Raw genomic sequence first — 22,653 nt, 5'->3', positions numbered from 1 at the left:
AGGGAATGTTCAACCTTTGGTCCATAAAAAGTCACCTAAAATCATTTGACTTCGTTCTTCCAAGGCAAGTTCATCTGGGACTCAAAATTCAATTAATCTGGGAGTGTTGTTCATAATAATATACATTTATATTAAATAAATCATTAGAATGTAGAGGGAGAGTTTGAAAAAGGATGTATAGTGGCTGCTCAGGCATTGTTAGCATAAAAGTGAAATATGCATGTGTGTTTGGAACACTTTACTGCTCTGAGAAGTTCTTTCCCAAGAGCCTATTGCAGGGTCTACTGTGCTCCAGACAAACCAACACAAACCTGGAAAAGCACTTTCAAGTCACAATACCATTAATCCAGCTGTATCACATGCATCACAAAACAAGCCTTTTGGGCCACCACATTAGAGGTAAGTTATATTTTGAACAGATTAGGCAGGCTAATGTTGAAGTTTATAATCTTGTATTTTTCATGAATTATATTATAAGTATCCAACTGGCCTTTGGCAGCATATAAAAGTTATCTATCCTCTACCATTTGAATTGGGTGTAGAGTGAAAGAAGTACCAAGAAATACAAGATAACTTTTGGGCTAATGGAAATAAGTATTCATTTATCTTGACTGTAATAATATAAACATGTGAGTATATTATGACTGAAGAGTACTGACTTGAAGTGTGTGAAATATGCCATATTTTAGTTATACCTTTAAAGATAATTAAGGTAAAAGTGATATCTACATGAAACCTCATTTGTAATGTTTCAGATACTTAGTTCATCTTCTTTACTGCAAACACATAAGGCTATATTACTATCTTCCCCCAAAAAACACATAAGGGAAAATAGCTTTACAAGAACTCTAAAATTCTTACATGAGTATTATGTATTTTACTACCTATTTATAAGTCAGTGTTTATCATTATATTCATGATAGTAGTGTCTCAGCTCTCACCAAGTTGTGTGATTCTTGAGGAAAGTTATTCATCTGCCACAGCTCTAGTGGATGGCCAATACAATAAGTATGTAATCAGTAGTGCAGGATGAATAGGTAATGCTTATGACATTTGCTCTCTTGCTTGGAGGCTTTCTGATATGTTTCTGGGCTCTTGACTCCATCTTATTCCAGTGACATTGCTTTATAATTGAAGTGTTGGTTTCAACAACTTTTATGACCTATAAAATTTACAATTCTCTGGGAAACATTTGGAAGAAATGATATGGGTGAATTATTTCATTCAGCATCTTCTGTGTTTACATGATAGAGTTTTAGCTCCTCTGATGTCTATCTTTCACAGAAAAGAAAATATACCTTATTGGGTTTTCTGTTTGTTTACAAAAATCATCTTCCTTTTGTTGTCCTCAACTGCAGCTATTTCTAATTCTGACTTCTGAAATGCAGTATTTACACACATAATCTCTTTTCAAAGAAATATAACACACGTGTTAAGCCATTATCTACTAGTGGAAGTGTGTTTTTTATTGCTTTCTGTGCCTCTATTGTCTTCTCAACTAGGAATCTATAACACCAAATCCTAAAAAGCTATTTTCAGAAATGTCATAGAAGAATATGTTACCATGGAGGATGTGAAAATTCTATTGGGACTTATTTACCAACTGAAAGAGATGTTCAACATAGGAACAATAGTATCAACAAAGACTACACTACAAATGGATTATAAGGTTGTTTTCATTAACTCTTTCTTTAGGAGGAGAGAAATCTGATAGAAAACATTTTTAGGGGGCAAGGTAAGTGGGTAAATAACCAGTTTTGTGCTCAGTTTTCTACAACTGTTATAATGTTGCCCATTAAGTGCATTTATGGTGTACATGGTGACAAGAAAATTGTTTGATGGACATATCCCACATAATAAGACTTTTTCAGAAATTAGAGTTTTATTTTAAGTAAACGTTTAGGAAAGTACAGAGCAACATTCACAGTCAAAAGGATTAGCTCTAAGTGAATTAATGGGCACTCATTTAACTTTTCATGTCAATTGGAGAAGGAAAAAGAAGGTTTAAAAAAGTAATCTCAAACTAATAATCATTTTTTATTTAGAAAAGCATACAGTCCAATTTTGACAAATAAGTGCTTCCCAAAGGTTATTAGGCTACCCTAATAAAAGGTCCAAGGCTACCCTGCTAAGGTATTTACAATTCCTGTTTTTATACTAAATTTAACTGCAGCCTTGAACATCCACCTCCTTAATCCTCACTGAAATGATGAAAAAAGACATAGAAATGGAGGAACTATGCCTAGCTTATTCAGTAAGTTCTGGTCTAAATCTGCTTCTACCTCTCATACGAAGTTCTTATCAAGGTAAAAAAAGACTTTCATGATTTTTTTTAACTTTCTTTTCTAATGCATTTAATCTGAAGCTGTTGTCTTTACTTTGGGCTTTCTTACTCATTATAGTCTCCTTTTTTTTTTATCATCTCTTCTCTGACAAACTTTAATATGGGAGTATTATATTACTAAGACATAGAAATGGAGGAACTATGCCTAGCTTATTCAGTAAGTTCTGGTCTAAATCTGCTTCTACCTCTCATACGAAGTTCTTATCAAGGTAAAAAAAGACTTTCATGATTTTTTTTAACTTTCTTTTCTAATGCATTTAATCTGAAGCTGTTGTCTTTACTTTGGGCTTTCTTACTCATTATAGTCTCCTTTTTTTTTAATCATCTCTTCTCTGACAAACTTTAATATGGGAGTATTATATTACTCACTTACCCATTCTGTGTGGACATAATTGCTGAGGTGCATACATACAATTCCTTCTTTAAACCTAAAATCTATTTGGTAATGGATCACAAATCCATATGTCTATATATGATCTCCTCTTTAAACACCAAATTTGTATCTATGTAACATATTCATTTAGAATTTATAGTGGTGAATTCAAGTTATATTATGATGCAGTAACAAATAACCTCCACATGTCAGCTAATTATATCAGAGGTGTAATATGCTCACATTGAACATTGCTCTGACAGTTGAAGAATCCTTGTCAATGTATGCTTCTGTCCTCCAATCCAAAATGAAGGAACAACCCTTCATGACCCAGCAGACACAGTGATGGAATGAGCACGAAATGAATGTTCTGTGCTTTGTCACAAGTATATATGCAAAGTAGAATACTTCTACCTATACTTTATCTACCGACATAAATCACGGGCCAAGCCTGATATAAGTGGAGCAGGAAAAACCAATCATCCCACATGAAGTTGAGGAATCTGGCATACATGTCTAACAATGCAAAAGCTTTCACGTCTAAAATTTTAATGCTTGTGTTTTCTTCCTCAGAACACTGACTTTTGTAATCCATTCAACTACACTAAAATATATTTTCATTTTCATTTACTTAATTGACTCAGCAAGAGATATTAGAGACAACAGTGATTTCTTTCTCTCTGACCATCATTTATCTAATCCATCATTAATTATTGTTGCTTCCATAGATATGTCAGAAATTCAAATCTCAGGATCAGTGTGGTGACACATAACTATATTTTTGGATACTTGGGAGATGGATAAAAGAAGCCCCACTCCCTTGGCAGTGCTGGAGTTTGAACACAGTACTTTACACCTGCTCAGTTTGGTTGACTTGTACTTTATGATTTAAGCCATGCTTCCAGATCTACATTTTGCTGATTATTTTGGATATGTGAGTCAACTGTTCTGCCCAGGCTGGCTTCAAACAGTAATCTTCCAAATTGTTGGCTCCCAAGTATCTAAAATTATAGGCATGAGCCAATCATAACTAGTAAAAATTTTCTCTGTAGAAGGGAACCCTACTGCATTGTTGGTGTTGAGTGTAAACTTGTTCAACCACTTTGGAAAGCGGTATGGAGGTTCCTCAAAAGACTCCACATAGAGCTCCTCTATGACCCAGCAATCCCATTTTTGGATATTGACCCAAAGGGTCACTGCTGCTTTTAATGTACTATGTGATCTTTTTTGTTTCTTTTATGTGTTCTTCCCCCATGGTATAACCTCTGTTGTCACTGTACTTGATTCCCGTGCCCTGCATCTTGTATACATATTTTTCTAAACTGGGGAAGGGAAAGGAAATAACAAAAATGCTAAAATAAGGATACAGGTTGATGCATTGTAACAATGAGATAGTAAAGACACTATGTTGAAAGTGAACTTTACAACTTGGGCAGGGTGGAGGATTTGGAGGTAGGGAGAGTAGGGATAGTAGGAGTAAAACAAAGGAGGGGTAATAATTCTGGATTGCAAATGTACTCATTACCTTACTAATGTAACTGTAACCCCTCTGTACAGTATCATTACAATAAAAAAAACAAATGACAAGTATTTCCAAATATCTATGAGGAATTTCTATTGATTAGTCCAGATGATGCTAACTAATGGGAAGAGACAGTCATGAAAAGAAAAGGAGAAAGTAGGTAATAATGGTCTCTTTCTTTTCCACAATATGTAATTCAGATAAAAGGAAGGTCAGAATCTAGAGGATAAATTAAAACCCTGATTATGCTTCATGGATTATAATTTTAGTAACAAAGCCTAGCATCATATTAGAGTTATAGGAGATTTTAATGCAGTAAGTGTTTAAATCTTAAAACAATACTGCTGTTTTTATATTTTTTTACATTAAAACTACTAGATAATAAAGGCACAATAATGTGTTTAAGGTAAAACATCTATTTAGAAGTAGTAGTAGTGGGATTTAAAATACCACTTTAAGCCTGTATAGGATTTTTTTTTGTTTTTTTTTGTTTTTGTTTTGGTTTGGGTTTGGTTTTGGTTTTTGCAATCATGGGGCTTGAACTCTGGGCCTGGGGACTGTCCCTGAACAATTCACCTCAAGGCTAGAGCTCTACCACTTAAGCCACACCACCATTTCCAGCATTTTCTGCTTATGTGGTATTGAACCCAGGGCCTCATGCATGAGAGTCAAGCACTCTACCACTGAGCCACCTTTCCAGCTCTGAGCCTGTATCTTAAGCACTATTCTGCTTGCTAACATTTTTTGTAACATCATTTTCCTGTCTTGAGTGTGACTCTAACTTGGTTCTGTTTGGGAACCTGGAAGAAGAGATGGAGAGAGGAGCTGGAAAAAGCTTCCTTTTTTGCACCATTGCTGTTGTTCAATCTTGGTCTGGAAAGCTTGATAGCATCCCTAGTGAGTGAGACTGGATTTCTACAGATGATGGAAATATGTCAATCCTTTGGAAAGGACAGTAAGTAGTATGCAAGTTGCTGTGGATAGGATTTCAATTAATGTCACTAGGCAGATGGCTAACATTTGTTCTTATTCTTGTTCATGCAGGCTGCTCTTTCAGATAGAAACCAAATCTAATACAGATGCAGAATTGAGTTCTTGGTGCAGACAACCATCATTTATTTTCTGCACAAATAAACATATGCACACGCAGGCACACAGAGCAAAAAAAAAAAAAAAAGAAACAAAGAGAAAGAAGGGACAGAGACAAAAAGAAAAACATTCTTTTCCTTTCCATTTCCATCAAATTTGCATAGCAAACACAGTAGCCAAAAGATTTGGAACATATTAGCTCAGCACTTGTGGCTCACTCCTAGAATCCTAGCTACTGAAAAAGTTGAAATCTGAGGATTGTGGCTCAAAGTCAGTACTGGCATGAAAGTCTGTGAGACACTGATATCTAATTAACCACCAAAAAGAAAAAAAAGCCAGTAGAGCTTTGGTTAAAATGGTAGAGCACTGGCATTGAGCCAAAAAGTCCAGGAACAGTGCCCAGGCCCTGAGTTCAAGTTCCAGGACCAATGCATAAAAGGAGTGTATTTGCTCAGAAAAATGTTTAGGTCAATATATGATATACCAATGTCATGTATTTTGATACACTGAGTATTGTAAATTATGGGAAATTGAAAGGATCTTAGAAACATCTTTCTGATAACTTTACCTTCTCCTCCTTTATCTCTCTTGCAACAATCCAGGAAAACCCAAATTCCTAGAGCCTTGAACACTCTTCCTTAAATTAACTTATAAAACCTAGAATAATTACAATCTCACTTTCCCTATCTTCTTTAAAGATTTTCATTCCAAAGACAAAGAATGCAGAAAAATATGTTCATATGAATGATTATTATGCCTTGATGAGGTAGAAACAGTGCGTCCAGAATTAATATGAATTTCAAGGTTTATTAACATATTAATAAAATTAACTTGGCATAATGGCTCAAGCCATTTTTTATGCCCTAATCATTTTTCCCTTCATCTTATGGAGACTTGGCTTAGAAATGTATCAAATATACAATAAAATTGACTACATGTCAATGATCTCTCTTTGCCATTACTTTTCAGTAATATTCATCTTTATCATCTTGTGGTAAACTATACCAAACTTCTCCATCTCTCAAGTAGAGAGGAGCTGTGAACATTTCCGCCTTCTATGATTCCACCTCCATACTAAAATGCTAATCAAGAATCTTCTTTTTTAAAAAGTCAGAGGAAACTTTGATATATTCATTAAGGAGTGTTTTGTTCATGATTTTAGAAATACTTGAACAGTCAACTTGTAATATTAATCCCTCTTCCTTTTAGATTCATAAAATGTCTCATTCTTCAACTTCTGCTCAAGCCAGACATTAAGTTTCTTAAATGCATCAATCTCTGTCAGATTTTGTTGGCAAGTTCCTCCACTTCATTCCTGCTTCTCATATTCCTACACATTTTTCCATCTCAGTTTATATGTTCCTCCTCATCCCTAGGAGATTTTTCTTTGAATTTCTTGCCATATGATTCCATATTATATGATCCTTTATAAACTTTATTTCATTTTATACCTTTACTCACACTGGAACATAAACTCCACAGAGAAAAAAAAAAGGAAATGTAATTAAACTTTAGATCTTAAGCCTGTTACTGAACCATATAATACACCCAGTTAAGTGGTAATGGATTAATTGACTTGAAAGAGAAATAACTCAGACTGAGACTAGAATTGCTAACTTTCAACACAGTCTTTGCTTCTTAACTTCTGATGAGATAGTGTGTGTGTGTGTGTGTGTGTGTGTGTGTGTGTGTGTGTGCATGTGTGCATGTGTGTGTGTGTGTGTGTGTGTGTGTGTGTGTGTGTGTGTGTGTGTGTTCTGCTGGTACGGTGCTTTAACTCAGGGTCTGGGCACTGTCCCAAGGCTTCTTTCCTCAATGCTACTCTATCACTTGAGCTACAGCTACCAGCTTTTTGGTATTTTACTAAAAATAATAGTTTCATGAACTTTTTTTTTTAAATTGTGAAAATGCCGTACAGAGGGGTTACAATTACATGGGCAATGTAATGAGTACATTTCTTATCAAGCGTTTTTGCCTTCTCCTTTGTTTCCCCTTCCCATCTCTTCCCATCCCCCCCAATCCCCCCCACGCCCCCCGTGCCCTGCTCCTCCCCCTGCTCGCCCCACGCCCCTCATCCGCACCAAAGTTGTAAAGTTCGTTTTCGACATAACATCTTGTACATCTCCTTGTTTTAATGAGTCAACCTGTATCCCTATTTAAACAATTTGTTTTTTCCCTTCCCCTCCACAAATTATACCAACATCAAATACAGTGAAAACCGGGTTTATACCGTGGGGGGAGGGACATACAAAGCAACAAAGAAAGATCTTATAAATATGTTAGAAACAATAGCAAGAAAGAAAAAACATTTGAGTTCTTATCTTGGGGTTCATTCTACTTGGGCTGGCTTTGAACAATGATCTTCAGATCTCAGCCTCTGAGTAGCTAGGATTACTGGCATGAGCCACCAGTGCCTGGCTTCTGGCAAGCCATATAAAAAGCCATATCACAAAGAAAATTACAGGCCTGGACAAAGTTCTGCAAAAACAAACAAACAACTTAAAAACTTTTAAAAGAATTAGGGTAAAGGGTTTTAAGATCTTGTCAAATAGCAGCAATTCTATATTCCAAATAAAATCACTAGTTTCAAATGTACAAAGACCTGTTTTACTTCAAGCTATGTTTTTTTATATATAACTTACATAGTATAGGACCCCAGGAACAATCACTAAACGTAAGATTCCTGTTGTCTTGGTAATCTGGAAGGTCAGAAAGGAAAGCAGAAGAAAATAAACTCTTCATAGTACAGTTGTGCTTCCATGTTCAGAGTTTCACATCCACATATTCAACCTGCAGCAGAAAAAACTTTGCAAAAATTGTAAAAGATTCTAATGCAATAAGCATATACAGACTTTTTGTCTTGACTCCCTAAATCATGCAGTATTAACAGCTATCTACATAGCATGTACATTGGATTAAGTATTCTAAATAATACAGAGATGATTTAAATGAGAGTATGAGTGGGTTCCATGAAAATACTATGCCCCATTCTCTAAGTAACTTGAGTATCCACAGGTGAGTCATGGAACCCATCCTCTGTTTATGCTGAGGGATGATCAAACTGAAAGTCAGGTGAATCTAATTTATAAGTAATTTTTCTACTCTTGATATAGTCTTTTTAGTTAGGGCAGTGCTTAATGGAAACTCTGAGTTTGGGAGAATTATTTTGGGGATCTGGACACTGTTGCATCTAAGGGGTGAGATAAGAGGACACTGAGTAGAACATTTGTTTACTTCTGATTTATAATAAGTGGACAGTCCTAGTAAATAATAACTACTTCTTTTGACCAAACATCTCTTTCGTCTTACACATTGTATTAATTGCTGCTGATTCTTTGGATCTTGCCAGGAAATTCAAAGCATTAGCATTACAGTATGCAAAATATTTCTGTTTTAATTTTTCAAGGTTACTAGCTTGTTTAAGCTTCATTTACACATCTTACATTATTCAAATTAACCTTTAGCTTCTTGTTAATGATATATTGGCTACTGAACATGACCCAAAAAATATAAAAATAGAACAAGAAGAAATTTAATTCTGAAAAGTAGCTAAAGAAACATGTTGTTAGTGTGCAATAAATTGTCAGAAGAAAGGAAGCAAGATCTGCAGAAAAGAAAAAAAAACAAATGTTCTGAAGGCCTAGTTCTATGAAACATAAGGGAGATGTCTTGGAACGGAAACAAAAATGGATAAATAATAAATGTATTTAATATTTTTATAAAACTAAATTCTTTCAGAAATAGGATAATTAGATAAATTGGATGGTAGCAAGTAGGTAAAACAGGGACAAAAAAAAGAGGACTAACATAGATGACCCAATGAGGAAAAGAAAGCAATGAGGAAAAGGGCAATGGAAGAAGAAATATTTCCAATAGAGAAGAGAATGCTGTTTATCTGGGATCTGGAGGAATTTGTCTTCAATGTGATGTGTTTAGGGCATTCACAGCACTAGAGAAAGAATAACAAGGCCTAGTGTTCAGTGGCCAAGAGCTGGAAGCTTGTGAGAGTATGTTTTCAGAATATTATTACTATTATTATTATTATTATCTTTAGGTAGTTGTACAAGGGAGTTACCATATACCAAAGCAGTTTATGAATACAATACATCTTGATTGATGTCACCACTTTCCATATTCTCTCCTATCCCAGTATGTTGGGGTTTTTTTACATTTTTATTGTAAAATTTCTATACAGAGGGGTTACAGTTACATAAGCAAGGTAATGAGTACATTTCCTATTGAGCATTGTTGCCTCCTCCTTTGTTTTCCCCTACTATTCTTTTCCTCCCACCTCCACAACTATGTGTTGGTATTTATAGTAAGAGAAAAAAGAAAATGTGTTGTGTGTTTGAAAAAAGTGACAGTAAGTCATTGAATATTAGGAAAGTAGAACAAAAATTGGGAAATAGCAAACCTGAAAATGATGAATGATCTACATATGCATATACATGAAGATTAATAATGTCTCAGAAATATAAAACTATGTGATTAACACAGTGAACAGAATGATGTCAAGCATGTAACAGAATTTAGATATACTTTAAATACTTTTTCAAGTTTACAGATAGAGGCACATGTATATTGAACATTAAAAATATGGACGCCAAAAATGAAAATCAGGGTGTCAGAATGGCTGAGTTAGTGGAAGTAATACACAAGAAGAGATAGTGAGGCCTGTGGGAAGCAGGGAATGCAGCTCTGTGACAACTGTGTTTGATCTGATTCAATTATGTCTCACAAAGGTCCATATGTAAAGGCTTGGTCTCCAGGGTGGCAATATTGGAAGGGCACTGAGAAAATGACTTTAAAGAAGACTGTGGTGGTTGATCTTACCTTTCTCTTCCTTCTACAACATAGGCTCAGGTTACTGTATGTTGCCCTCAGCTGAAGCTTAAATCAATGTGCTACCCAATGTTGGACTTGAAGCTCCAGGACAATGACCAAAATATCTTTTTCCTTCACAATCAGCCTATGTCCTGTATTTCTTCATGATGATGGAAAGTTGAGTGGTACCCATCTTCAATAAAATTTGTTCTTCGGAATAGCCACAAAGACAACAATGGTGAATAATAGTAAGTAATGATGACAGACACAAAGCACTGAGAAAATCAATTGATGTAAATTTAATACATTATACATATATATATATATATATATATATATATATATATATATGATGGGAGAAAAACAAAGACAAATGAGAAAAAATGCTAAATTCCAATAGAAAAAATTTTTGTTGTGGGGAAGGAAGAAAAACAAAGGAGTGAGTAACAATGCTTGACAAGAAATGTACTCATAACTTTACTCATGTAACTGTAACCCCTCTGTATAGCATGTTTACAATAAAATAAATTTTTAAATTTTTATTTATTTTTTATTGTGAAAATACTATACAGAGAGGTTACAATTACATGTTTCCCCTTCCCATCCCTTCCCATCCTTCCCTTGTCCCCCTATCCAATCCTCCCCTCCCCCCACCACCGAAGTTGTAAAGTTCATTTTCGACATGACAATTTGTACTTCTCATTGTTGCAACACGTCCACCTGTATCCTTATTTAAACGACTTGTTTTTCCCCTTCCCCTCCACAAATTATACCAACATCAAATACAGTGAAAGCAGGGGTTATACTGTGGGGAGGGACATACAGAGCAACAAAGAAATAATCTTATAAATGCGTTAGAAACAATCGCATGAAAGAAAAAATACATTTGAATACATAACTTAGGGTTCATTTTCCTAACATCACCTTATCTGAACTTGTCTGCTTGACTCATACACATACTAGATATTGCAAATAAGGGAAACCATGGGACCTATGGTTCTTTGGGCTTGGCTTACTTCACTTAATATAATTTTTTCCAAGTCTTTCCATTTCCTAACAAATGGGGCAATGTCATTCTTTCTGATGGAGGCATAGAATTCCATTGTGTATATATACCATATTTTCTTGATCTATTCATCTACTGAGGGGCATCTGGGTTGGTTCCATATCTTAGCTATAGTAAATAATGCTGCCATAAACATAGTTGTGCTGGTAGCTTTAGTGTGGTCTTGTTTGTAAATATTTGGGTAAATGCCCAAAAGTGGGATTGGTGGGTCACAAGGGAGCTCCATGTGGAGTCTTTTGAGGAACCTCCATACTACAATAAAATAATTTTAAAAAATAAAAATAAAAACAAAGTGTGATGAATACTCTTATAAAACAGGGCCTCAGGCATGCAAGGCAAGCACTCTACCACTGAGCCACCTTCCCAGGCCCATGGATCAAGAAACTGTGATATACAAACAAACACACACAAACACACATACCCACACAAAATGGAATTCTACTTATCCATCAGAAAGAATGATATTGTTTTATTCATAAGAAAATGGAAAGACTTGGAAAAAATTATATTAAGCAAAGGAAGCTAGAGCCAAAGAAACATAGGCTCCATGGTTTCTCTAACTTGTGGTAACTAGTATGTTAAACACATTCAATGATTTAAATATATATATATATATTATATAGTATGTATGTATACATATACATACATACATATACATATGCACGCACACTGGGACATGATAAAAGGATGTATACATATATATATATACATACATACATACATATACATATGCACGCACACTGGGACATGATAAAAGGACTGTGGTCATATACAATACACATCCTGAAGCCAAAGGAGGATATGCATAGGTTGGTGGGTAAAGGCTCAATGGCTGTATACAGATGATCATATAAAATAATATTCTATGAAAGGAACTACTAGAAAAGAAAACACAAGAGTTTTTTAGTTACCATTATTGCTGCTTTTGTTTTCCTTTTGTCTTGTTATTTTGTTTCTATTTGGGAGAGTATAGGAGGGTACATAAATAGGAGGGAACAAGGATAAACAAATGCAGCTCGGTCCTCACTGGACACTACATGAATGAACTGGATTTGTTGTTGTAGGGATGGGAGGGAAAAACTGAGAGAATTCCATTATATATATTACATTTTCTTGATACATTCATCTACTGAAGGGCATCTGGATTGGTTCCATATCTTAAGTATGGTGAGTAATGCTGAGATAAACATAGTTGTACTGGTAGCTTTAGTATGGCCTTGTGATCATTTGGGTAAATGTCCAAAAGTGGGATTGCTGGCTCACAGGAGAGCTCTATGTGTAGCCTTTTGAGGAACCTCCATACTGTTTTCCAAAATGTTTGAACAAGTTTACACTCAACACCAACAATGCAGTGCTGTTCCCTTTTGGCCAATCTCCTCCAGCAACTGTTGATATATTTCTGGATTACAGTCATTCTAACTGGGGTGAGGTGGAATCTCAATGTTGTTTTGACTTGCATTTCTTTTATGGCTAGAGAAGTTGAGCATTTCTTCATGGTCTATTGGACATTCTTATTTCCTCTTCATAGAAGTCTCTCTTTAAGTCTTTAGCACCACATACGCAAAAAGAAAAAAAGCCGGAAGTGGTGCTATGGCTCAAGTGGTAGAGCACTAGCCTTGAGCTGAAGAGCTGAGGGACAGTGCCCAGGCCCAGAGTTCAATGACCGGACCCCCCCCCAAAAAAAAACAAACAAAAAACAGTTTCTTGATCCATTTGTCCACTGAGGTACATCTAGGTTGATTCAATATCTTGGCTACTATAAACAACACTGCAATAAACATGGTTGTGTTGGTGGCTTTAATGTGAACTGGTTTGTGGTCTGTTGGATAAATGCTCAGGAGTGAGATTGCTGGGTCATAGGGAAGCTCTATGTTTAGACTTTTAAAGAACTTCCATATTGTTTTTCAGAGTGGTTGAATGAGTTTAAATCCCCACCCACAGTTCATCTTTGGCCACATTCCTGATAGCATACATTATTGTTATTTGTCTTGATAATGGCCATTAGAATCTCAATATCATTTTGATTAGCATTTCTTTTATGGCCAGAGATGTTGAACATCTCTTCATGTGTCTATTGGCCATTTTCTTTTCTTGTTCTGAAAAGTCTTTAAGTTTTTAGTACTTTCATTGATTGGTTTGTTGAGATTTTGAGAGTTCATTTTTTGTGTTTTAATTTTTTGAGCTTTAAGTATATTTTAGATATGAGGCCCTTTACTGATGTATAGCTAATGAAAGTTTTCTCCCATTCTCTGGGCTTTCTGTTTATCTTGCTAGCTATGTCTTTTGGTATGTAGAAGCTCCTCATTTTGATAAAATCTCATTTAACCAGTCTTTATTTGATTTTTGTGATTCTGGATCTTTGTTTAAGATGTTTTGCCCTGCGCTTAGAAGGCCTAGGGTTTCACCTACCCCATCCTGTGATATTTTCACATTGAGGTCTTTGGTCTATTTAGAGTTGATTCTGGTGCAAGGTGATATATGAGTACCTAGATTCAGTTTCTTGTATGTTGATAGCTAATTTTGCCAGCTTGAGTAAAATCTTAAAGTCAAAATAATAGAGATGATGTTGTCTTAGCAAAAATACAAATAGCATAAAATATAAAAAGTATGACAGTGCTTAACGCAACTTAGAAATCTAGCCTTTATGAAATTGTAAATATTTTCTTTTATATATATATATAGTAAAAATATTGTACAGAGGGGTTACAGTTACATGAGTAAGGTAGTGAATACATTTCATAGTGAGCATTGTCACCTCCTCCTTTGTTTTCCCCCCTACCATCACTTCCCTCCCATCTCCCTAACTCCTCCCACCCCCCACCCCAGCATTGTAAACTTTTCAACATACCGTCCTGTAGTGTCCTGTAAAATATTTTCTCAATAAAAATAAGACACAAGTCATTAAGAATAGATAATACAAAATGTTAACTATAAACAGTCTAAATTGTCATGTCAATGGGAACAATTCTCTGTCAAAGTAGATCTAATGTGACTATATTTGCACTTAAACTGGGAGCAGGAGATCTGAAAGAGAGGGAAGAGATAAGGAACAAAAGAGAGATGAAAAGAAGGGTTTCTCAGGTGAGAAACTAGAACAATGAAACAATCCCTTACCTTTTTCTTTTCCTTTTTTGTAGTAAAATAGTATTTTTATTTTTTTAATTTTTATTTATTTTTTATTGTGAAAATACTCTACAGAGGGGTTACAATTACATGGGCAAGATAATGAGTACATTTCTTATCAAGCATTGTAGCCTCCTCCTTTGTTTCCCCTTCCCATCCCTTTCCATCCTCCACCTCCGTGCCCCTCCACCCAATACTCCCCACCCTCCCACCAAAGTTGTAAAATTAGTTTTTGACGTAACGACTTGTACTTCTCATTGAACAGGTAAAGTAGAGGGGAAAGAGGTAGAGAAAAAAGAGGAAGAAAGTGGGTACCAGTGACATGCATCTGTAATTCTGGCTACTCAGAAGGCTGAGCCCTGAAGATCTGCCAGCCCATCAGAAAAGTCCATCTCCAAAGTTAGGAACATAAAGCTTTTCTGGAGGTGTGGTTCAGCTGTTAGAACTCAACCAAGCAAAGTATGCAAGGTCAAGGCCCTGAGTTCAAGCTCTAATGTGAGAAAAAGAAAGCAAAGCAAGCAAACAGACAAACAAACAGAAACAAAAAAAAAAATCCCCCAAACAAGAAAGTAACAAGAAGGGAGGTAGGCAATAAGGCAGGAAGGCAGGCTGGAAGGACGGACTATAGGGAAGGAGGAAAGAAGAAAGAGAGGAAGGAAACAAGGGATGAGGGAAGGAAGGAAAGAAGGAAAGGAAGAAAGAAGGAAGAGAAGGAAGCAGAAAAGAAGAAAGAAGGGTGGGAAGAAGGAAGAAAGAAATTGTCTTAGTTTGTAAATTCTAAAGCAATTCTGCAGACAAAGAGTCAAATATGAGTTTTTTTAGAAGGTGCTCTTCAGGAGGAATAAGAGAGGGCAGTTTAGAGGTTGAACAAGGAAGGGACAATAGTCAATAAGGGAATGGTATTGACCGCATGTCTGTGATAGGTACTTACATTTCATATGTCTGGGATTGGGATTCTTAGAATAACATTAAAGAATCACATCAGATGGTCTCTTCAAAGCTTCCCTTGGGAGCATTAATGACCGACACTTTTATCTGCTGCTCACAGGCTGAGCAGTCTTCCACAGCTGAAGGATGCCTTGAGACAGAAAATGTGACTGATGCCATATCTACATGAAATCAAATCCCAGAAGGAGATAAAATGCATTCATAAAAATATTTAGTATGAGAATCAATCAAATAACAAACTGTCTGGATACTATGGGATCTGAGAGCTTAAGAGATTCTCAGTTGTAGTATGGACCAATCAGAATAATACAGACATTTGATATATCTTGTCTTACTCAGTTGGAGTTGTTTCAGCAGAACCATAATTTATACCTCTATCCCTTCTCAGGTGTTTGAATACAGACTCTCCCTCTCCTCTATCTCTCCCCTATTCTCTGTCTGTGTATGTGTTTACATCTGTCTGTGTCTCTGACTGTCTATCTGTCTGGCTGTCTGTGTATGTCTTTCTCCTTTTCTATCCTTTCTTCCACTTTTACACATACATACAAAATGACAAACTCTTGTCTCAGAGTGATGGTCTAGAATTTTGTGAAGGAATTGATAAGAATAAAGGCTCTAGATACTCAGGAGGTTGAGATTTGATGGAAGTTGAGATTACGGTTCAAAGCCAGCCTGGGCAGGAAAGTCTGTGAGACTTTTATTTCCAATAAACCTCTCAGAAAACCGGAAGTGATGCAGTGACTCAAGTGGTTGAGCATTAGCCTTGAGCTGAAGAGCTAAGGGATAGCGTTAAGGCCCAGAGTTCAAGCCCCATGACTAACAAAAAAAAAAAAAAATGAAGGCTTGATTTTCCTATTTTGATGTCAGAAAAGGAGACAGTCATTGCCAACACTAGAACTCCACTCTTAATGCTCTTCCTCTTTCTTCAATTTAGGGAATTTTCAAACTCATGAAAGATTTGGGTTCTCCAAACACACAAAATGTTGATACAGTATTTAGAGTCAAAGGATCAGAACTTTAGATGTCATCTAGTTTACATACATTGAAATTCTGAATGAATTTTTCATGGTGTTTTGAGTACACATTCATAAGATTCAGTTTACCTTAAAAATCTTTGTTAGCCTTTTCTGCATCTATAAAGCTACCTGCACAACTATGTTTATTGCAGTATTTTTTACCATAGCTAAGATATGGAACCAACTCACATGCCCCTCAGTAGATGAATGAATCAAGAAAATGTGATATATATACTCTTCTGTAAATAATGTTTGAATATTAATAGCTATTTAAGAATAATTTGATTAATATCCCAAATTAATGTTGACTGGTTGTAGTTGCAGAACTGTGAGACACTCTGTATCTTTAATTTCGCTGCTTAGTAAGTTGCTGTAACAAGTAAATGGCTTGCCAACATAGAAATCAGTAGTCTGCAGAGAATGCAGACCTTTGTTCTCCAGTCTCCCAGAAATTCTACAACCTTCTTCCTTGCTGTTGTATTTATCTCTGACAAAGTAATTATCAGACTATTACATGTAATAGTAATATTAGTAGTGCTATTAATAATAATATTCACAACTTCATATAGGTACCCAAAACTTGGATGCTTCTAATTGCAAGTAAACATTTGATATGTATTATTCAACAGAAAGCTTACCAGTTTATTTCTTATTACATTTATTTATTTATTTATTTATTTATTTATTTATTACATTTATTTATTTATCACATTAATATTTCATTCAACATCCAAAACCACATTATGAGTCAAATATTATTACCTTCTCTTACCAATGAGAAAGCTTAGGTGTAAGTCTTCTCAAAGTCACAGAGCTTATAGAAGGTGAGTTGGGATGTGAATCCTTGCAGTCAGTGATCATAACTAATATGAAGCCATGTTGCCTCTCAAGAAATTATCCTTGATTTATAAGGAGTAATAAATATAAACTATGCTGTAACTGAATAGTGAAACAAGATCACCAGACTTTTCCATCCTATAAGACAAATTTTTCACTTTGGTAATATTTTCAGGACCTGTGTATTTTAAGACGTTACTAGGGAGTCATAATTGAGCTCAATGGAACTAAAACGGATCTCCGGATGAGAAGATGGTGCCCATCTGGTCGTTTTCCATTTCTAAAGCGTCTGTGATTTTGCTGCACATTAGCATAAGCCCACTGAAATCATTCTCATTCCAGCCATTGAAGATTTAATGGGAGAAAATGTTCAATTCACAAGCATCTCTACTTTCAGTTTCAATTTCTTGACACAGGTCAGCCCAGTTTTTGCCACATTGTCATAAAACAGGATTTGTCTAGGTTGTTCATAAATTCACTGGCCATCCTCTTTCTTATTCCAGCAACCACAAGCGTGCCAGTTGTATAATCAGTCCCTAAGTTTTGACCCACTTTCTTTACCTGGATGCTGGTTTTCTGATCGCAATCATCTCATGTGGCTACTCCTTATTATAATTTGTTGTTGTTTGTTTACTTGTTATTTTGTTTGTTTTCCATCTCTCCTGAATCTTGATCCTTTCATATTAATTCAGCCAGCAGATCTCTACTCTTTTCTACCCTTATTACTGTTTTGTCTACCCTTACTCTCACAATTCAAAATTTGTGTTTCTAACCCAAGGCTTTCATAAAATATCCAAACTCATTATCCAAATAGTCATTTGAAAATTCAGCTGAACCTAACATTCCTCCTTGAACCTAACATTTCCTGAAACAAACCGGATTTATGTTTCTCAAGCCTAATTTTTTATGACATCTCCTCCATTTTAGTGAATAAAAACTCTATCCTATCAAGATTTAGTCTGTCTTATTCTAAAGCAAATGCATGTGCATTTATCATAGTACCTCAGACAGGCAGGTATATAATGAATATTTTTTCTAAGTAAATAAGAAATGATAGCAACTAACAAGAAAAAGATTTGAGAGGAAGGACAAATCATGTGGTGCAAATATATGCTAAGGAACTTCATCCTTCAAAATCACTATGCAGATAACATGATTTTAGCAATGTAATACATTAAACTCCAGGTTATTAATGCATTAAATAAGACTATTATGAATTAATTATTTTCCAATTATTTATCATACCACTGCACACAAAAAAGTGATAACAGTAATGCTTCTATAAAATCTAACAATTGTGTTGAAATGTATTCTAGCAATATTTCAAACTGTGAGTGTTGGTTACAAGCAAATACACACTACAAGTCAACAGCTTCACACAAGACTTGATCCCTATTCATGTAGACACAGCTGCTTACCAGGACCTGACAGTAATTTCTTTCACTTATAATTACAAAACAATTAAGAAAGAATTGTTTGGGTTTATTGTTTAGTTTTGTTTTTGGTTAACAGTAATTATTTTATAGATGAATTTTTACTCCCATAGATGTCATCTATAAAAGCTCCATGGTCTTACAAATGCTATTTTTGACTTGTGAATTATTTGGGGGGAGGTGGTATTTGGGGGTGTTTTTTGTTGTTGTTGTTGTTTGGTTTTGTGCTTGTCTTGGGCTTGAACTCAGTGCCTGGATACTCTCCCGGAGCATGTTTTTGTTTTCTCAAGGCTAATATTCTACCACTTGAGCCACAGCTCCACTTCTAGCTTTGGTGAAGGTTGGTTAGATGTAAATCTCAGCAACTTTCCCAGGCCAGCTTTGAACCATGCTCATCGCATCTCAGCCTTCTGAGTAGGTAGGATTTCAGGCCTGAGACTTAAGTGCCTGACGCTGCATTTTTTCGTACGGCGTGTATTTCATGCGATGACTGTGAGATCTGGGGAAAGACAATACTTGTGCAGGACCCAACCCACTGCAAGGTTCTGCTAATGTTTCCTAATTGCTAAGAATTTGCTGCCTAATGGCAGGTGAAAGAAAGAAGCGATGATGCAGTCTGTCCCTGTCCTTCCCTCTGTGACATCCACCACAGCAGCTCATCCCAGGCAGGAGAAGTTCAGAGGCTGAGAGAGATGCAAATGCACTGAGGGAGTCCCTTCAGGTTGAAATTGCACTTACTTAAAAATTGTATTTCAAAAATCTACTTCTCTGGTTCTCTGGTTCGTGGCATGGTGAGGTGTGGAGGCATGTTTCTAGGTGAGTTCATTTCACATGCTCTTCAGGTTCTGGGTTGTAGGAGTCACACCAGGTTTCACTAACAACCCCAGGCTTTAGAAGAAACCCGAGTGAAGGGGAGAATGTTCAATGGCATGATATTCATCTAGGTGTGTTGTATTTATGAAACGCTTTGTTAAAGGGCAACTCTTTGTACAACTACTTAAAGATAATTTTTAGAACAAAATTCTTTAATGAGGATAAAAGTTGAATGTGTCCCCTCTTTCAATTGTTTGAATTTGAATGAGTATCCTCATTTTAATAATTTCTTACTACTACATGGAAGCTTAGCTTCTTCTCTAAGAAACTCAATGAGAATTAATAGCTAGACAAAAAGACATGAAGTGATTGGGTAAATCATTTTATCTAAATGGCAAACATCATTTAAAAATTCAATTTGCTTTTTTTCCTAAAGCAAATTAACTATTAACTAACCATGAATTAATTGTATGTGCTCAATTTAACCAGATGGCATACTGAATTTTGTTTTTATGCTTTTAATTTTAGGCTCAGTATGCCTCTACAAACCAAGTGAAATGGTTATGAAGAAACCTAAGCTAAACTATAAAAGCAGGAAGAGCTAATTCCTGTTTCTAGTAGAGAAGAGCTTTCTCAAAATAGTAGACAGTATTTGTGAAAAGTATTCCAGTGCCTGATTAATTCTTCATCTTTTATATTAGGATTTGTGTTTACATGAAGTTAAGTTTAGCTCTTTAAATGTCAGAGCATTTATTGAAGTAATCGGAGACCAAAAATTCAAAATAGTATGGTCTTATGAAATTAAGTAAATACAATACCAATCCTCATAGTTAATGACTAAGAGTTTGGAAAGCTCAACAATTAATATTGAGCATATGTTCAGGGAACACCACCTAACTAATGGCTTAAGAATGAGTAATAGGCCAGGCACCAATAAGTCTAGTTACACAGGAGGCTGAGACCTGAGGATGACTGTTTGATGCCAGCCCTGGAAGGAAAGTCCATTTGACTCTTATCTCCAATTAAGCACCAGAAAACAAGAAGTGGAGTTGTAGCTCAAAGTGGTAGCGCACTAGCCTTGAGAGGAAAAAACTCAGGTACAGTGCCCAAGCCCTAAATTCAAGCCCACAGACAGTAATTACTAAGTAAGAGAAAAAAACAAGTGCATAATAGCCCCCTCTTTGGGGGCTGGGAATGTGTCTTAATGGTAGAGTGTTTGCCTTGAATGCATGAAGCCCTGGGTTTGATTCCTCAGTACCACATAAACAGAAAAAGCTGAAAGTGGATCTGTGGCTCAACTGGTAGAGTGCTAGCCTTGATCAGAAGAATCTCAGGGACAGTGCCCAGAGTCTAAGCCCCATGACTGGCAAAAAATAAAATTAAAATAAATTAAAAATACCTTTTCTTTTTTATTTTTATTTATTTTTATTGTGAAAATACTGTACAGAGGGGTTACAATTACATGGGCAAGATAATGAGTACATTTCTTATCAAGCATTGTAGCCTCCTCCTTTGTTTCCCCTTCCCATCCCTTCCCATCCTTCCCTCGCCCCCCCACCCAATTCTCCCCCCCCACACACACACCAAAGTTGTAACGTTCGTTTTCGACATAAAAACTTGTACTCCTCACTGTTGCAACGGGTCCACCTGTATCCTTATTTAAACGACTTGTTTTTCCCCTTCCCCTCCACAAATTATACCTACATCAAATACAGTGAAAGCAGGGGTTATACTGTGGGGGAGGGGCATACAAAGCAACAAAGAAATAATCTTATAAATGCGTTAGAAACAATCGCATGAAAGAAAAAAAAACATTTGAAGACATATCTTAGGGTTCATTTTCCTAACATCACCTTATCTGACCTTTTCTGCTTGACTTAGACATATACTAGATATTGCAAATAAGAGAAACGGTGGGACCTATGTTTCTTTGGGCTTGGCTTACTTCACTTAATGTAATTTTAAAAAATATCTTTTCATTGTCAATGTCAGACCCTGGCAGCATCAGAGTCAGCTTCAGAAACATTCCTCTGTCTTTTCCCACTAACTTAAAAAATTTGCTCAATTTACATGAAGGTTTATTGTACTTAGAACTGTTGCATTTGGTTCTTTACAGATGTTTTTAGAGCATAGAATGACAAAGTATGTAAGAAAGAAGCTGCAGCAAAGGCAGTGCTAATGCTACCTCTTCTCATCCATCAGTATGCCACATTTTGTATGAATGGGAACATCTTTATTAAGAAAATGATGTTACTTGCTGGATTTACACGGACAGTTAAGGTAGTTTATTTGACATGAGTAATATGAAAACAGTATGTATAAGCCTGCATATATCTAGCAGTCTAACAGTTTATGTGGATGAAATCTTTGCAGTTTATTCAGGGTCATCAAACCAGGAAATCAAAGTACAAATCTTCTTGTTTTTCTCTGTCAGTGAAAATATTACAAATTAAATAACTCTTCCAAGTTCTCAACAGGAGAAGAGAATGAAAGAACTTTTTCATGTATTGTTAAATGTCAGCAGAAGTCACATTGTAAAACACTTAAGAAATTTTTTAAGCTCTACGGTCAACTATCTCTTGTATTAATAAAGGATTTCTTCCAGGAGAAATAAGTTGAGACGAAATGCGCTATGGATTCGGAATCAACTTGAAATAAAAGGAGATACTTCAATCTTAACTAAAAGAATATTTGTCCAATGATTTTCTGGAATCAACCCACATTATTCAGGATGCAAGTCATTCCTATTACAAGTTCTTCAAATAAGAGTCATAATATATGACATAGATCAATGAAATATGTTGTTTGAAATCTATTAAAAATTTCCATTTCTTACATTATGACATATTTTAGTCTTACATGTTTTATTTTGTTGGCTTTGGAAATTTCTCACAGTACCTTACAACATTCTTTATTTAAACAATAAAAGATTATGATGTCAAATATAAAATCCAAACCAAATAAAATCCAAACAAAATCTATATCCAAACCAAATAAAATCCAAACAAAATCTATATATAAGCTCTCAGAAATGAGTGTGATATGCTAAGGCCAACTACCTTTTTATTACATCATGGTTCACATTAAATAATTTCTTAAAGCTATAACACATATACATAAGTACATCTGATTGAATCTCATTCTTGATCTTTTACTTCCATTGCCAAGCCCTTTTGCTTAGACTTCTATGGATTTTTTTCTTGTTTGTTTTTGCTGGTCCTGGGGCTTGAACTCTGGGCCTGGGCACTCTCCCTGAGCCTCTTTG

The 22,653-nt window shown here is 35.6% G+C and overlaps 1 long non-coding RNA gene across 4 annotated transcripts; it reads left to right on the top strand.

Moving 5' to 3' along the window:
- Positions 1 to 1,613: 1,613 nt before the first annotated feature.
- Positions 1,614 to 22,078, top strand: LOC138804574 (uncharacterized). 4 transcript variants are annotated; one of them, XR_011365299.1, is made up of 4 exons: positions 1,614 to 1,735; positions 10,186 to 10,400; positions 21,505 to 21,668; positions 21,994 to 22,078. It is a non-coding gene; the product is annotated as an uncharacterized lncRNA (long non-coding RNA). The 4 variants fall into 4 exon arrangements; XR_011365300.1 differs by lacking the exon at positions 1,614 to 1,735 and adding an exon at positions 2,477 to 2,553; XR_011365302.1 differs by lacking the exon at positions 21,505 to 21,668 and having other exon boundaries at positions 21,994 to 22,072.
- Positions 22,079 to 22,653: the final 575 nt, after the last annotated feature.

The sequence above is a fragment of the Dipodomys merriami genome, unplaced genomic scaffold, assembly GCF_024711535.1.
Source record: "Dipodomys merriami isolate MVZ:Mamm:240054 unplaced genomic scaffold, mDipMer1.0.p SCAF_37, whole genome shotgun sequence".
In the NCBI taxonomy this organism is placed as follows: domain Eukaryota; kingdom Metazoa; phylum Chordata; class Mammalia; order Rodentia; family Heteromyidae; genus Dipodomys; species Dipodomys merriami.
This window is presented reverse-complemented; position numbering and strand designations above follow the sequence as displayed.